Below are 18,067 nucleotides of genomic sequence, written 5' to 3' on the forward strand. Positions count from 1 at the left end.
CTTTTTTTAAATATATGTTTTTATTGATTTCAGAGAGGAAGGGAGAGGGAGAGAGAGAGAGACAGAAATATCAATGAGAGAGAATCATTGATCGGCTGCCTCCTGCACGCTCCACACTGGGGATCGAGCCCGCAACCTGGGAATAGAACTGCGACCTCCTGGTTCAAAGGTGGATGCCCAACCAATGAGCCACGCTGGCCAGACTCTTACTTCTTGATCTTCACTTGATTCTAGGCCCTGAGTACCTAGGAAGAGCCTTTCCTTCTCTCCCCACAAAGTCCAGGTCTTGGTCTCTTCCCTCCCCTCCTGTAGGGAGCCTCAGCTCCCAGCAGAGGGCACTCTGAGATTAGAAAATCAGTCTTCCATCAGCACCCTGAGTACTAAAGGAGGGGGAATACAGGCAGTAGATGCTCTCCTATTCCCTCAGCAGATGGAGTCCTGGCTTCGTTTTCTTCTTTGCTAGGGGTGCTGATCACACCTGGGTTCCCTTCAGGCATTTGGTATGGGGCGGTAGCATCTGGCCCCAGGGAGGCCCCTGCATAGAGGAAGGCTAGAGAGCTAAGGACTGCCCAGCATCATCAGATAGAAATAGTGCACTGACACACCCTCCAGACCCCTCCTTGCCCCCATTGATACAACAGGGAAACAAATCTGACAGGGACCATTAGCCACTTAGCACCCCAGGGCCCTCTTCTCCCTCCCTGCTTCTGTAATCCCCCTTCCCCCCTTTTTCCCCCTGGGATATATGAGGCTAAAAGTTCATGCCAATGTACAGCTGGTGAGAGCTACTATTAAACAGTTTATAGTTGCCTCTTTTACCCTAAGCCTTGGCTTTGGAAGATTCAAAAGAATAAACATGAATGAATCTATATTAAAATCCATTCCCTATTCACTGTACGAAATACCTCTCATCTCCCTTTTTTCAGCCCAAAGCTCAAACTAGGTGGTGGGGAGACATCTTTAGGGCTGAATGGTCCCTTAGCAGCCTGCAGTGAACTTGTTATCTTGGCCTGGGCTCGCTCACTCCTCCTGGGAAGTTTACTTGTATGGGCAGTGGGAGTGACACCAGCTGCTTACTGGTCATTGAGTCCCACTGTGTGGTGACAGGCTTAATGAAGTAAAAGTCCATTATTGCGTTCAGTCTTCACTACCACTCCTGTGAGGCCAGACACATTGTGTCCATTCTTAGCAAAGTTAAGAAAGGTGCCTACAGCTGCACAACTAGGAGGTGGTGGAGGCAGAATGCAAGCCGAGCTGTGTGACTGAACCCACTGTGCTATGCTTCTTTACCTGCCAGCTGCTAGCCAAACGTGAAGTCATTTTCCTGGTCCCTTTGACATTCCAGGCCAGCAAAACTGATAGGCCCACAAGTGTACATGGAGCTTTTTACTGAAAAGCCACTGAGGGGTTTCCAAGTTTGAGGGTTTTATACCTGAAGTAGCATAAGCAAAGCTTCCCATTCTTTATTTTAATTTTCTTTTGTTGTTAATCCTCATCTGAGGATATTTTTTTCCATTGCTTTTTAGAGAGAGTAGAAGGGAGGGAGGGAGGGAGGGAGGGAGGGAGGGAGGGAGGGAGAGAGAAACATCTATACGAGAGACATATCGACTGGTTGCCTCCCACCGGTGCCCTGACTGGGGCAGGGAGTGAACCCACAACCCAGGTACATGTCCTTGACCGGAATCGAACTCGAGACACTTCAGTGTGTGGGCTGACGTTCTAACCACTGGACACACTGGCCAGGGCAAGATTCCTATTCTTGATTAAATGGAGAACCAGTTCAATTCCATTCTGTTTTGTCAGCACCTCCCACCAAGCCTACTGGAGCCCTGGGTCAGTTCTTGAAATCTCTGCAGTTTCCATTCTGGCCTTTGGTAATCCCCTTAAAAAGAGGCCTTGCGCTTTTACTGGAAATTCTATGTAATATAAACCCACTTGGGGAGTGAGGTGCAGGAATCTGTAAAACAAAATCATTAAGGACATTTTATGACAGAATGACCTGTGCTCTGCAGATAACACCACACCCTCTCAGAGAGAAGACTGACCAGGGCACCAGTCAGGAAGGAATGCTTTCCTGCCGTCGTTCCTAAATCCACACCAGCTTCTCAAAGCAAAAAACTAGCTGTAGGCTAACTTCACAGGCTCTCCAGGGGCAAATCCAAGCCAGGTACCTTTTCCAAACTGCCTCCGCTTACTTAGACTTTTCCATGGAAGTCAGCATTTGGGCAGAGGAGGCACTTTTCTCACTGGAAAGTAATCTCCCCGTTCTTGGGCCTCCCCTCTTCCTCCTTGTGCTCAGACTCCGATGGGAGCCCACATCTGTGGCCTTGGCCTCCCTCCCCTGCCTTCTTTCCCTGGCCTGGCCTCATCTGCTTCAGAGCCCCCACCCAGCCCATTATTAAGAAAGTCCAGCCAAAACTGGTTTGGCTCAGTGGATAGAGCGTCGGTCTGCGGACTGAAAGGTCCCAGGTTCGATTCCGCTCAAGGGCATGTACATTGGTTGCGGGCACATCCCCAGTGCGGGGTGTGCGGGGGGCAGCTGGTCGATGTTTCTCTCTCATGTTTCTCTCTCATCGATGTTTCTAGCTCTCTATCCCTCTTCCTTCCTCTCTGTAAAAAATCAATAAAATATATTAAAAAAAAAGAAAAAAGAAAGTCCAGCCCTAGCTGGTTTGGTTCAATGGTTGGAGCGTCGGCCTGCTCCAACCATTGAGCCAAATGAAGGGTCCCAGGTTCGAGTCTGGTCAAGAGCTTGTACTTTGGTTGCAGGCTTGAACCCTGTCTGGGGTCTGCGCATGTGCAGGAGGCAACCAATCCATGTCTCTCTCTCACATTGATGTTTCTCTCTCTTTCTCTCTGTCTCTCCCCCTCCCTTCCACTGTCTAAAAATCAACGGAAAAAAAATCCTCAGGTGAGGATTAACAACAACAACAAAAGTCCACCTCTCTCTCTCCCAACCCAAGGTCTAAGGGGAAAAATAGCTTGGTTCTGGAGCCCTGGTTTAGCCTGGCCATAGGAAGGGGGCCATGTATCCTGCTATCTTCCCCGGTCACTGGGACTAATGAGACCGGCATTTTAGGGAGAGGTTAATCCCCAAGATTAGTCCCTACTGGTTAGGGCCAGCTTTAACTCAGGGCCCCGTGGGCTCATGTGAGTCAGACTAGCCTAGTCCCGCGGGGTTCGGTGCCCTACGGGTTCAAGCCAAGCCTCCCTCGCGCCCCCGTTTCCTCCCAGTCAAGCTTGTCAATCTCAAGCCAGCCCCGCCCCGGGAGTCTGTCAGTCATCGGTAAAAGCCACACCTCTAGTACATAGCCAATCAGGAGCAGAGTCCCGCCCCTGCGGTGGAGCCTGTCAGTCAAAGTTAGGCTTGACTCCACCTTCTTCCCGTTTCCCGGGCAACGGCTTTAGCGTCGTAGGCCTCAAATACAATTCATCTTCTCTACCTGAGCCTGGATCCTACGTCTCAGATCAACGTCCCAGGTGACCTCGGTCCTGCACCGAAAATCCAACAAGTCCCCTTTCTCCTTGCCAGAAGCGCCTCAGCGCCCGCCCTTTGACTTCCTGCCCGGTAATCTTCGAGGTTTTCAAGGAATCACGCGAGGCCTCTCCTGGGTCCCAAGCCTGCGGCCTCCGACTATTGGTCCTGTCTTTTGCGTCGTCCATCCCGCCTCCTTCTCTTCGCCCTTGCGTCCCAAGTTCAGGAAACGTTTACTGAACGCTGTTAAGAGAGGGCCTTTGTGCCCGGCGCTGGGTAGAAATGACCTGCTGGGTGAACAGATTCCCTTCCCGTCTGCAGGTACACAGCCTGTACCCAGTAGTCCTTAGGGCGCCTCTCCCTCTCCCCTCTATGTCAATCTCCCCACACGTTGCAGTGACCTCGGGTCCTCATGGGGGGGCAACCTTTTGCTAGAAATTGTGGGGGAATCTTTATCTAGTTGGATCATTTCCCAAAAGGGAGCTTCCTTCTCTCTTCCTATGTACACAATGTCTTTTTACCTGCAGGCAGCCCCAGCAGTGGCTGCCAGAGGGATAATGGCACCCTCAGCTTCTGGCCACAGCCTCTTTCAGCTTCCTTTTTTCAGTCTTCTCAGACAAGGGAGGTTTTGCAACTGAATTAACGACAAGGAGAATGTGGGAGGAACCCTGCGTAACTTGGGCTACACACAACACCCCTTCCTCCCCGCTACTTCATACATCCAGTAGGAAAATAACCCAAACAACAAGCTTCAGAGTGACGCTTGCTTATGGAGCAAGACTTTGCTATGTTATTCTATAGATTAACCAATACCACATATGTTATTATTTTTAAAAATAATTACTGGAAAAAGATTTTATTTTTATTTATTTTAAAGTTGGAATTTTTTATTGATTTGAGAGAAAATGTGTAAAAAAGAAAGCAAGAGAAACATTGATTTATGCCATCATTGATTGATTATGTGCCCTGACCAGGGATTGAACATGCAACCTTGGCATATCAGGATGATGCTCTAACCAACTGAGCTCCCCAGCCAGGGCCACCTATATTATTTCTGACTGAAGACCTCCCCTCCTCTATCACCAGCCAGTTCTCCATCTTATTTATTTCTTTATGGGGGTGGTGGCAAATAATGAAAATAATTTTATTCTTTCTCTCCACACTCTGTTAAACTTGCTTTGTGGAAATTGACAACTTTTATTTCCCAGAAGGAGTCCTTCTGGTTTGGTTTTAATTGAAGTTATTTTGTGGAAAACAGCAGACAATAATTGTGGCCAGCTTCAGTAAACAGGGGGATGTATTGTAAGGATTTGTCCGTAGCTCTAAGGACCAAAGATGGAGTTAACCAACTTGGCCTCTGAAAGGGCAGAAAACTGGGCAGTTCTGGGGGCCTCAGTAACTGGAGTTTATGGGCACTGCCACTAAGGTACAGCTTTAACCAACTGCAGTCCCTGATCTCCCCATTCAAGTTTCAAAAATTGGTAAAGCTTAGATTAGTTGTCTGCCCCTCGGAGGTAGCCAGAGGCCAGGGTCAAGTCACAAGGACATGGGACATCATTACTTCAGATACACCTCCGTGGTTGGGGCTGTTCCCAAAGTAAGACAATCATTGTGAGCTGGGAATCACCCTGATTGGTGTTTATTGCATGTGTTATTATTGGTCCTATAAAGATAAGTCTCTCTGGTTTAAATGAAAACCCCTGAGGGCAGGCACCGTATCTTCACTTTTTTTACTAATTGTGATAAATAACACCTACCACCTAACATAAAATTCACCATCTAAACCAATGGTTAAGTGCACAGCTCAGTGGTATTAAGTGTATTCACATTGTTGAGAAATAGATCTCCATAACTTTTTCATCTTGCACATCTGAAACTCTATACCCATTAAACAAGAACTCTTATCTTCACTTTTATGCCCATAGCACCTATAATAGTGGCTGGCCCACAGTAGTTACTCAATACATACTTGCTGAATAAATGGATGTGGAATCCAAAGTGCCCTAAACCCCACTCATTTGTTGGTCCTATCTTGTAAGGTCACTAACACAGGTTCTCAATCTGTTTTACTCCTCAGCAAACAAACAAAAAAAATTGTGACATATTCACAACAAAAACAATGGCTGACAGCTTTAGTGATAATCAGCTTGGAGGATGGGGAGCATATCCTCCTAGGAAGGCATTTCAGAATCTTGGGGAAAGGCCCCGCCGGAGGAACTCAGTTGGTCGAGTGTCGTCCTGTGCACTGAAAGGTTCTTGGTTTAATTCCCAGTCAGGGCACATACCTGGGTTGTGGGTTCCATCCCCAGTCAGGGCATGTACAGAAGGCAAGCGATCAATCTCTCTCTCTCTCTCTCTCTCTCTCTCTCTCTCTCTCTCTCCCTTCCTCTCTCTAAGTGTGTTGTCCTCAGGTGATGTTTTAAAAAAAGAATTTGGGGTAGTGTGCCTTGAAAAGTGCCTCAGGCAAAGTGAAGCTTGGCCCTAGATATGTTCCCACAGCTCAGTCTTTCCTCTCTGTGTCTCTCTAGGAGTCCCCAATGCAGGGGGATGAGGGAGAGTGTCTCACCTGTAATCAGAGCTACTGTCTCTAACTCTGATGTCTGTCTGCCTCCCCGCACATGTCAATGCCTTTTCCCTTTGGCAGTTAGTTCCCTGTGGTGCTGACCTACCCTCCCTCTCTGCAGCTTCTTGGGGCTGGCCCTGAGCTATAATCATTTAAGGCATGCTAGAAAGGAGACACCTTTACCTTATTCTAGTCCAGTTCCTATCAAGTGGTCCCACAACAGAGTTGCTTGGGCCTCTAGTGATATAATTTCATTTGCGTGACCTCCTTTCTAGAGCACAGTGAAGTGGAAAGTGGTGCTGATGTAAGATTAAGCATCACCCTATAATATACCTGGAAGCCTTGCTTTTTATGATACTTCTGCTGCGTCTGGTTCATCCTGCTGGACTTGCTAATCACTGCTAGTGATTTTCTTTCAGGGCCTCATTTCTGCTAGCTGGCCTCTAACACCTGACCCCAAGCTCTCAGACTCCCTTGCTTATATCTGATCCCCGAGTTGTGGGTAAGATTCATCATTTTCCTTACGCCATATCAGATGACCTCTATTCAATTGTCCCAAACTTTCCAAGACCACTAAGGAGGATTGTTGCTACAGGAAAACAGGCAGACTCCCCAAATCTGCAATTTCCAAACTATGTACTGAGGCACCCCAGAGTGACCTGAGAGGACATTTTAAGTTTTTGAGGGAAATCCAGTCCAGCAATACTTGACATCTGTTGGATACTGCATAAGCTACTAGCTTGAGCTCACAGTTTCAAAATTAGTTTGTGATGCCTTACTCTCAATGTCTTTGCAAACCTGTTATTTTTTATGGTTTCTGTGACAAAAAAGCAAGAGCTACATAGAAGTCATGTGGGGCAGGAAATGAGGATGACAGTATCCAGGCTGATTCCCAGTTTTGAGAAGTTAAGCAGAGCCCAACAGGCGCACACATCTCATCTATATATATAAAAGATTAAGTGGCCATTACGACCGAATGACCAGAACAACCATGACCTGTTGACCAGTCACTTTGATGCGCACTGGCCACCAGGGGCCAGACGCTCAATGCAGGAGCTGCCTCCTGGTGATCAGTGCACTCCCACAGCCAACCTCCCGTGGCCCCTCCCCCAGCTGGCCGGCCCCCCATAGGCCTCCATCGTGGGCCAGGCCGAGAAAACCCACCCATGCACGAATTCATGCACCAGGCCTCTAGTTAGTAAATAATTGAGGTTAAGAATGACATAAAAATATTCTTTTTTTTCTTCCAGTTTATGTGTATTAGTTTTTCAAACAGCTACAACACAGTTAGGATATAAATACTTATTAAGTACTTAAAGGGGACTGTTAGATTTTTTTGAGTATGTCCTGGGGTACTGTGACAAAATTACTGAAAAATTGAGGGTTCCATGAATGTAGAGAGTTTGGGATTCCCTGCCCTAAATGAATGAAGAAAGAAGTGAAGGAATGAGGGAATACCACTGGGTTGTATTTGGGTCTCAGACCAACCCTCTGTAAATTCACCAGGTTCTATGCCTTTGTAAGAAATTTTCTTTTGTTAAATTCTTTTTAAAAATGTTTTTATTGATATCAGAGAGAAGAAGGGAGAGGGAGAGAGAGATAGAAACATCAGTGATGAGAGAGAATCATTGATCAGCTGCTTCTTGTATGCCCCCTACTGGGGATCGAGCCCACAACTTGGGCATGTGCCCTGACCTGAATCAAACCGTGACCTTCTGGTTCCTGGGTCCATGCACAACCACTGAACCACAGAGGCAGGGCTAAATTCTTTTTTTTTTTATTTAATATATTTTATTGATTTTTTACAGAGAGGAAGAGAGAGGGATAGAGAGTTAGAAACATGGATGAGAGAGAAACATCGATCAGCTGCCTCCTGCACACCTCCTACTGGGGATGTGCCCACAACCAAGGTACATGCCCTTGACCGGAATCGAACCTGGAGACCTTTCAGTCCGCAGGCCGACGCTCTATCCACTGAGCCAAACCAGTTTCGGCAGGGCTAAATTCTTAATATTTCCCTCTGGGAAGTTCTAATTTTGTTTCAGTGATCCAGGTTTTTCACGTGATCAGAGGGTGGTAGAGCTAGGGACTGGAAATGGTGGTGGTAACTTGGAAACCAGAGCTGCATTGACTGGTCCTGTTCTGAAGATCAGAAGCAAAAGAGAGAATGGAGGCTGAGGACAGTGGGCCCCCCTCCCTGCCCTGCTCTGCTCTACCTCTCAGCCTGGGCTGCACTAGGACCTGACTTTCCTTAGTAAACGCCATCCGCAGAGAACTGCCCCACGCTGCGCCCCCTGGAGGCCACACTGGGTCTTCTGAACTGGACCCAAGTGCTCTCTCCCCGCCGCTGGAAATCTAGGGGCCTTTGAAATCCCATCCTGTGGAAGGGAGGGGGTGGCCACCGCTGGAGCCCCCCGCAGGTCCACGCTTCTCCCTCCTTCCCCGCCCGCATCCTCAGGTGACTGGCGGGCGCCTTCGCGACGCTAAGACGGGCAGAAGCGGCCGGTCCCCAGCTCCCCGGCTCATACATTAAAGATGTGGAGGCGCCGGGACTCTGGTGCCACAAACATGAAGACAAATTTTTAATCCCGAGCCAGAAGATGCCGGGAGATGGGGGCGCGGGAGAAAAATGAATTAGGTTTTTATTATGTGTTTTATTATGCTGTAATTGAACAGGATTAGGTGAGAATACAATATATTTCCGAGGCGGCTGCAAGGGGGCGGGGGCGGGAGAGAAAGACAGCGAAGCCCGCAGGGAAGTGGGGGCTCCGGGACGCAGTGGATCCCAGGGGAGGGCAGAGGAGCGGCCCAGCACCCCTCCCCCCGTCCCCGGCAGTTTGGGCCAGGATGGGGAGCGAGGGGGATGCCTTGAAAGTGGGGGGGTTAGCGAAAGGTCCGCCTAGCCTTTGCTGGAGGGGATGATGCTTAAGAGCTGGAACGACCCGGCTCTGAAATGACCAGGCGCTCTGCATTCACTGGGGTCTCGGAGGCCCACGAATTCACATTTGCTCCCAACATCGCGGCCCAGCACACGTCGGGCACAGGCCTTGTAGGTCTGCAAACATCGGAGCGCCCACGTTATGCCCTCGACATAAAGTCGGACTCTGACACTCCCTCTCTCCCCCTATCTCTGGTTACCTCTGAAAAAATCCATACCCATGCTGGTCTAACCCAGCACCCTCCCCACCCCCACACCCCAGGTAAAGGGCGCCCAGGTGAGCCCCCCGCACCTCCCCCCCCCTCCCCCGAACTGGGCTGTCAGAACCATCCTCTCGCCCCTGGAACCGCCTCCTCCCCTGAGCTCGCCTCTCGGTCCGCCCGGCCCCGCGGCTTCATTAAGGGCGGCCGCCTGCTCCGCGCCTCACCTGCTGCAGCGCCCCTCGCGCCCCGCCAGGGACTTACTCCTGGCGGTGATGAAGAGGCCCATTAGCCGCTGCTACCTTTAGGGCGGACCGGGCCTCTCTCCCCACCTCCCAATTAGGACCTGAGAAACCGTCAACCAAGATTAATAGTTGCCTGGCTCCGGGGCAGGGCGAGGAGCCCAGATAGCGCTGCAGCGTCTCTCACTCCGCCCAGGCCAAGCTGGTGCGGGCCGGACGCACCGTTTGCTGCCGCCACGCCAACCTCCGCCTCCTTTTCCGGCCTCCGGCGCACCCGAGTGTCTCAGGTGAGCCCCACAGTGGGGTCCGGAGTGTCAGAGACCGGAACCCTATTCCCTGTTGAGGCGAGGCGAGTGGGGGAGGAAGGTACGCCCTCTCTAGGATACACTCCCAGCGTTCCCACGGGCTCCACTGAAGAACTGATCTTAATTGAGGGAATGACTGTGAAAGCCATGGAGAAGCATCCTTAACCCCCTTTCCTCCAAGTCACTTCTCTTATTCTCGCTCATTGCTTCTGTCATATTTTCAGTACATGTCCCATAGACGTGCTTTTGCCTTTATCTGTGTGGTTGTATCATTGATCTCTGTCTCCCCCACTGGACTGTGGGCTCCAGGGTTAGGGACCACCGTTTTGTTCACCACGGCTCTGCAGCACCTACAGTAATTGTGAATTGAATGAATGAGTGGGCAACAGGCTTGTTACCTGTTTTTTTTTTTTTTAAATATAGTTTATTTTATTTTTTTTTTTTACAGAGAGGAAGAGAGAGGGATAGAGAGTAGAAACATCGATGAGAGAGAAACATCGATCAGCTGCCTCCTGCACACTCCCCACTGGGGATGTGCCCGCAACCAAGGTACATGCCCCTGACCGGAATCAAACCTGGGACCTTTCAGTTCGCAGGCCGATGCTCTATCCACTGAGCCAAACCGGCTTCGGCCCTGTTTTGTTTTTATTGCAATAACTGCTTCCTGTGCTAGCTTCTCCCACCCCCTTCTTCAGCACCCTCAGAGCACCTGCATTCATATCATAATTGTAACATTATTTCTCTGATTATCAGTTTGATGTCTTCTCCCCCTTGAAGCCAGAAGCTCCAGGAAGGCAGGCCAGGGCTGGGCACACAGCTGCATTCAGACTGCCATCAGGAAGTGCAGCACTTAGTCCAACAGATGATAGCGTGCGAGGGCTCAGGAGCCTTGTAACTCTTCCAACACCATTCTTTTGAGGATTTCTGGCCTGGAGAGGCAAAATGACTTGCCTGAGGTCACACAGCCAGCTAGAAGCAAAGCCAGGATGAAAATAACTTTTCTCTTCCAACACACTGTGATTTTTCTCCAAAGGTCTCATCATCTGAGACCCTGAGGAAACAGATGATGAACTCTGAGGTTGCTAAACCTTGGGAAATGTGTGTGGTGGTCCCAGGTATCTTTTTCTTTGGTGATGGTGGTCACCCAGAACTAAACCTTTCCCCCTCCCTCCAGGAACTTGGGGCCCAGGGGTGCCCTATACTCTGTGTCCATAGGGGTAGATTCCATTAAGTCTCAACTCTAGTTTCTCTTCCTTGGATGTAAAACCAGGGGAGCCCCAGCTCTCCAGCCCCAGAGGGATGTGAACTGTCTCTGATCCCTCTCCACACCCCCCTCCCCACTTCCAGTAGCATCAGGAAAAAAATAATGATTTGGGAGCAGAAAATGTGGGGAACTACAGAGGAACTGCTGAGAGGAGACAGTGGGGGCATAAGCTCTTCCCTCCACGTCATCACACCCCTGGTGTTACCTCTTTAGAACCCACTTACTCTAGGGGGGTGGGAGGAGACTTGGTTTGGGGGATGAGGGTAAGATCGATACTTCACTGGGCTTTGATGACCGCAGGCTTTCACCTTGCAGATAATGGGGTGAGCGTTGGTAAACTCTCACCGACTGAGAGGGCTCCCCCGGCCTTAATGAGATAATCAATACTTGTTCTCGGCTTAATTTCCATCTAATTGCTCTTTAACGACGCCGGATAATGGGCCGCCTCCTGTGAGGAGAGAGCTGGCTGGGAATCCGACCTGCCTCGGACTCCCGCCCCTCCTCCCTGGGCGGAGTGCCCTCACACAGGTGGGCTGGGGCTCACCCCACTCCCGGGCCGGGGCTCACCCCACTCCCGGGCCGGGCGGCTGGAGCTCCCTCCGCGGTCTCCTCGCCCGGCCGCCGCCAGGTGCCCGAGGTGGTGTTGGGCCCCGCAGGGGACGCTCCAGGCCTGGGATGCCGGATCCCAGCCAAGGCTCTGGGTTCTGGGCTCCGGGTCATCCATCCGACCGAACCTCAGAACCCCGCGGTGCCCTCGCCCCCTGATGGCGCCTCATCCTTCTTTCCATCCAACGGAGCCAGCCAGGCAAGTAGGATCTGTCTGAGCCTCCTAGCCAAGGTGAAGGGCCTCTGGACAAGCTCTCTCTCCTTTCCCTTCTGACGTGGCCCCGAGGTCTTAGGTAAAGTGCTGTGTTTATGAACCTAAGAAGAGCTGGGATCATATTGTTCCCTGTGAGGTAGCTGAGCTGCCTCCTGCAAAGGAACTTGGCTGACCACTGCAGACCCCCCAGGCAAGGAGGGGAGAGGGTCAAGAATAAGGAAGGCTGGGGTGGGACACCTAGGTCTCCTGCTCAGAGGCTCACACTGCCCCCCAGCTCAGAGAGCCACCTGATTTCCAACTCACCACTTCCCCAAACCCCCATGGCCAGGAGAGTTCCTGCCAACACCAGCAACTGATATTAGCCCTAACTGCTCTCACCGCCCACCTGCCTGGCTCAGCACTAGGAGCAGCTGGAGGGTCCCCACAAGGCCTCCCAAACGTCCTAGCCTCACAGAGGACTAACCTGCCAGCCCCCATGGCCAACCCCATAGCCCCATGGCATCTCTCCTCTTCTCTCTCTTTTTAAAAAATTGTTGTTAATTCTCACCCGAGGATTTATTTTTCCATTGATTTTTAGAGAGTGGGAAGGGGAGAGACAGAGAAAAACATCGATGTGAGAGAGACATAGCGATTGGTTGCCTCCCCTACCTCATGCTCCCCGACCAGGGCCAGGGATCCCGCCTGCAACCGAGGTACGTACGTGCCTTGACCGGAATCGAACCCTCAATCCTGCTTGGCTCCTGAATCTGCGGTATTTAAGTTTATAAAACACCAGCTGCAGTTCTGGCTTCAGTTGCACTGAAGTTGGGCTGACAAACACAGCGATAGTGTTAGAATAGTGTAATGGTTAGAATCAGGCCTTGGACCTAGGCAGCCCCAGGTTTAAATCTTGCCTCTGTTTCTTACCGGTCAGTGTGACGGGGGGCAAACTTACCTACAGGTCTGAACCTCCGTTTTCTCATTTAAGAAAATAAGGTTCACCCTAGCCAGTTTGGTTCAGGAGATAGAGTGTCGGCCTGGGGACTGAAGGGTCCGGGTTTGATTCCAGTCAAGGGCACATGCCTGGGTTGCGGGCTCCATCCCCAGTAGGGGGCGTGCAGGAGGCAGCTGATCAATGATTCTCACCATTGATGTTTCTATCTCTCTCCTCCCTTCCTCTCTGAAATCAGTAAAAATATATTTAAAAAAGAAAAAGAAAATAAGGTTCATAATGTTACCTTTGTAAGTCTAAAATAGGATAATGTATGTAAATTGCTTGCCACAGTGCTTGGCACACTAGAGCCATTTGATAAGTAGTAGCTATTATTGTTATTATTGCATGTTAGAGCTGAAGGAATCATCTAATTCAAGGATCATAAACTCAAAGACTACAGGAGCAGGCAGGAATCCTAAATGAGGGAACTAGGCCAGGCCAGGACTGTGGTAAGCTGGATAGTGCCAGCCCCACCTAAAACAGCAACCAGTACATCTTTGATTGTTGCTAGGCAGTCAGATTCCTGATTTTTATTTTTATTTTCTTAAGAAAATTTGGCAGCTTAGATATTAGCTCTGACTTTTCCTACCTCTCACCTCCCTATCTCAGCATCAGGAGCAGCTGGGGGTTCTCTCAAAGCCGCTCTGAACATCCTGGCTTGATAACTCTGGCCCCAAATTCTGGATTTTTCTATAAAATTTCACACAATTTAAATGTTGGCAATTAAGTAAAAAATTTAAAACACTGCCAAATACAAGATGTCTGAAGGCAGAATTCACCCTTTGTTACTCAGAAAACTGAGGTGCTGATATGTCACGGCTGCTGGCAAAACTAACTAGAAGCCTGGATTCTATTCAAATAAGAACTCCTAAGAGGCCCTTCCTAGACCATGGGCTTTTTCAGCTGCCATCCACTGCAGATGCTGCTTGCTCTGCCCACAGTGCCCAGTGTTAGTATTTGGCAGCTACCAAAGCACAAGTCCTGGGTCATGGCAACCTTTTCTCTGTTGATACATCCAAATTCTTTTTTTTTTTTTTTTAAATCCTCATCCGAGGATATTTTTCCATTGAATTTTAGAGATAGTGGAAGAGAGAGGGAAAGACAGAAATATTGGTTTGTGAAAAGCACATCGATTGGTTGCCTCTTGCACAAACCCTGAGCAGGGCCCAGGCTGGGGAGGAGCCTGCAACCAAGGGACGTGCCTTTGACCGGAATCAAACCTGGGACCCTTCAGTCCGAAGTTCTATCTAATGAACCAAACTGGCCAGGGCAAATCCAAATTCTTTTAAAATGTTGTAGAGGGCACTGTAACAGCCAGTCAAGTCCCAGGACCCTGGAGATCTCAACTCCTAATTTAAAGATCTATTTTCTTTTTTTATTCCCCCTTTGTACTACATAGTATATAATTCTCCCTCCTTTCATTTAAAAACCATTTTTTAAAAACAATTACAGTTGACATACAATATTATATTAGTTTTAGGTGTACACTGTAGTGATTAGACATTATATAACTTACTAAGTGATCATCCTGAGAAATATCATACCTATCTGACACCATATGTAGTTATTAGAATATAGTTCCTATGCTGTTCTTTTTTTAAAAGATAATATTTCTGAGCTTTAAAAATAATTTATATATATGTATTTATCGATTTCAGAAAGGAAGGGAGAGGGATAGAACATCAATGATGAGAATCATCAATTGGCTGCCTCTTGCATGTCCCCCACTGGGGATCGAGCCCGCAACCCCTGCATGTGCCCTTGACTGGAATTGAACCCAGTCTGCAGGCCAGCACTCTATCCACTGAGCCAAACCAGCTAGGGTCCTATGCTGTTCTTTACATCCACATGACTATTCTGTAACAACCAATTTGTAGTTCTTAATCCCTTCACCTTTTGCATCCATCCCCTCAACCCCCTTCCATCTAGCAACCATCAAAACGTTCTCTGTATCTATAAGTCTATTTCTGTTCTACTTGTTTATTTTGTTTTTTAGATTCAATTGTTGATAGATATGTATTTATTGCCATTTTATTCATTATTTCTTCTTTGATGGTGATGAACTCCTTTATCTATTTCTTGTCTAGAAAACTCCTTATACATTTTTCAATTCTAAACAATAGCTTTGCTGGGTAGAGTGATCTTGGTTGTAGGTCCTTACTTTTCATCACTTTGAATATTTCTTGCTACTTCCACCTGGCCTGCAAAGTTTCTGTTGAGAAATCAGCTAACAGTTTTATAGGGGCTTCCTTGTAGATAACTGCTTTTCTCTTGCTGCTTTTAAGATTCTTTAACTTTTTGCATTTTAATTATGATGTGTCTTGTGTGGGCCTCTTTGAGTTCATCTTGTTTGGGACTCTCTGTGATTCTTGGACTTGTATGTCTATGTCCTTCACCAGGTTAGGAAAGTTTTCTGTCATTATTTTTTTCAAATAGGTTTTCAATTTCTTGCTCTCTTTGCCTGCTGGTACCCCCATGATGCAAATGTTGGTATACTTGAAGTTGTCCTAGAGGCTCCTTACAGTATCTTTATTTTTTGGATTTTTTTCTTTTTGCTGTGCTGATTGGGTGTTTTTTCTTCCTTATATTCCAAATCACTGCTTTGATTCTCAGCGTCCTCTATTCTACTCTTGATTCCCTGTAAATTATTCATTGTTTCAGTTATATGTATCCTTCATTTCTGACTGGTTTCTATGTCTTTTTTCATGCTGTTGAAGTTCTTAGTAAGTTCTTGAGCATCCTTATAACCATTGTTTTGAACTCTGTATCTGACAGTTTGATTGACTCCATTTCATTTAGTTCTTTTCTGGAGATTTCTCCTATTTCATTTGGGACCTGTGTGTGTGTGTGTGTGTGTGTGTGTGTGTGTGTTTGTCTCTGCATTTTGGCTATACCCTACGTTTGTTTGTATGTTCTCTGTATCTATGATATACTAATAACTAATGTTGAATGTACACATATTACATGAAGCAGTAATTCTACTCCTAGGTGTATCTCAATTTATATAAAAGTTAAAAGAAGGTAAAATTATAGAATTAGAAGTGAATTAATTAATAAAGAGAAAGGATTAATAATTGGGAGGAGGCATGATGGGAACTTTTGGAGGTGTTAGCAATGTTCTGTTTCTTGACCTGGGTGATGATCACATGAGTGTTCATTTATAATGATTAATTGAGCTATAAAGCAATTTTGTGCAATTTTCTGCTTGTCTGTTATAGTTCAAAACGAAATGTAGAAAGAGTCTAAATGATATAAACATCCTTTTTAAGTTTATCAATACAAAATGTGGCCAAGTAATTAGGTCAGATGGATCTACAAGTCTCCATCTCAAAGGTGAATGGGAAACTGGGGGTAAAGGGGGAAGCTGCCTCCTGGGATATAAGAAAAGTAAACTGAGGAAATTTTTACCTGATTTCTTTATGCATGTTTTAAAGCTTGTTCAACTTAATGCCTAGGTATTCCAGAGAGTTAGTCTCCTGGGTATTCCAGCTTTCATTTAGTAACATATAACTGAATTATAATGCTTATCTTCCTACCTGGCTGTTCCAACTTTCTACATTTATCTCAACATCCTAATTTACCTATAAAACATCATCTACTTTATTATGAAAAATAATTTTACAAAATAACAGTGAATATTATACTCAACCATATGCCTCATTCCAAATTCTCTTAGGGTGCTTATTGATGATATATATGATAAATATTTACATGGTTGTGATCAATATCCATATACTTCTCCTTTTCACTTAACCTTATTTTCCTACACATACTAGTATTTTTCACTTTGACTGAGTTCAACTATTTGTCATAGTAGGTAGCTATAAGGTATTCTGTCTTAATTATCTAGTTGAGCCTTTTTGTTTTTTTACTTAACTGATTCTTATGTTCAGAGGAAGCACAATTCCTCTGTATCCATTTCTAATGGGTCAATCTACACACTGATTCTTTATGCCTTGTTTCATCTTATATTGTTCATTTTTACAGGACCCATTTCAATCTGTCATATTTCAGTAGCTGAAAGAAAGTGCAGGTATGAAAACCTGTGAACTCCAGGTTATGATTCACAGTGGAAAGCAAACTACACTCTATACCTCACTCCTTTTTCAGTACAAGCATCTACAGGAAAGGGTGCGGAGGGAAGAGAGGCAAGACCATCTGTTCTTCAACAAACTTTAACTTCACCCTCTAGTTTTAAGTCTGAATCTAGTCTCCCTCATGCAGACACTCAAAGGATACTGCCATCTGGCTTCCCTCCTTGCAGTACTTACATCGTCTAGATTACAGAATCCTTTCTTTGTGGCCCTACAATTTTGCATGACCCGGTCAAACTGATTCAACATTCTCAAAATATGAATATGCAAAATGTTTAGTAACTTTATGATGTAAATAGATGTTCCTGAATGTGTTTTGGAGCCTTAATGGATAGTGAGAGATAATGAGGATCTGAGAACGTATCTAAACTTTTGAATTGTGTCTTAAGCAAATAATTCCCTTCTAAAAGTATTTCCACAACATGTGGTGTTTTCCTGGAACAAAATCTCTACTTAAGAAAAACAGATTTCCTATTTACTCAATCAACATCTTTGGTGCCTACTGTATGCAAGATAATGTTCTCGTCACTAACCGCAAGCCCACCAGAGGGCGCTCGGTCCCTGTCTATCCAGTCCTCATCAGCGACACAGAAAATCCTGGTTAACCTTGACTTTCACACTCCGGAAGTCGTTCACATTTAATCCACAAATATTTACCAAGAACTTTCTGGGCTGTCAGGTGCGGGGCCAGGTTCTCAAGATACAGTGGTGAGTTAGGCACGATTCCTAATACCAGACGCTTGGAGCATAGCGAAGACTGAAAGTAAACAACCGGCTACAATAAAGTGCGGTAAGGGAAGAGGTTCAAGGTCTGTAAAGTTTGTGGTTTAAATACTGGCGCCAAGCGTTAGAAGCGGGTAACCATTCATTAAGAGGCCGGACTGCTTCTGCTCGGTATCCCGGGCAACGATCTCCGTCTCAAAGTATTTTGTGTAAGTCAGAGCCAGAGGCGTCTCCTTGGGTGAATGGCTCCATTAGCCGCCTCCGCAATTTCAATCTCTCCCACCCCCCCACCCTTCACCCCCCCCCACCCCCCCCCCCAGAGGGGTTCCTGCAGTTCTACAGTTCACTTCTGCCCCAAGTCCACACTTCAGTTGCCCTAAGGCCAAAAATAAGGAATTACCCACAAGTACCAACCAAAGCTGGCTCCGCCCATTCTTGTTCCGGTTTAAAACCCGCGGGCTTTTCCTGTT

Source organism: Eptesicus fuscus, chromosome 17 (genome assembly GCF_027574615.1).
Source record: "Eptesicus fuscus isolate TK198812 chromosome 17, DD_ASM_mEF_20220401, whole genome shotgun sequence".
NCBI classification, from domain to species: domain Eukaryota; kingdom Metazoa; phylum Chordata; class Mammalia; order Chiroptera; family Vespertilionidae; genus Eptesicus; species Eptesicus fuscus.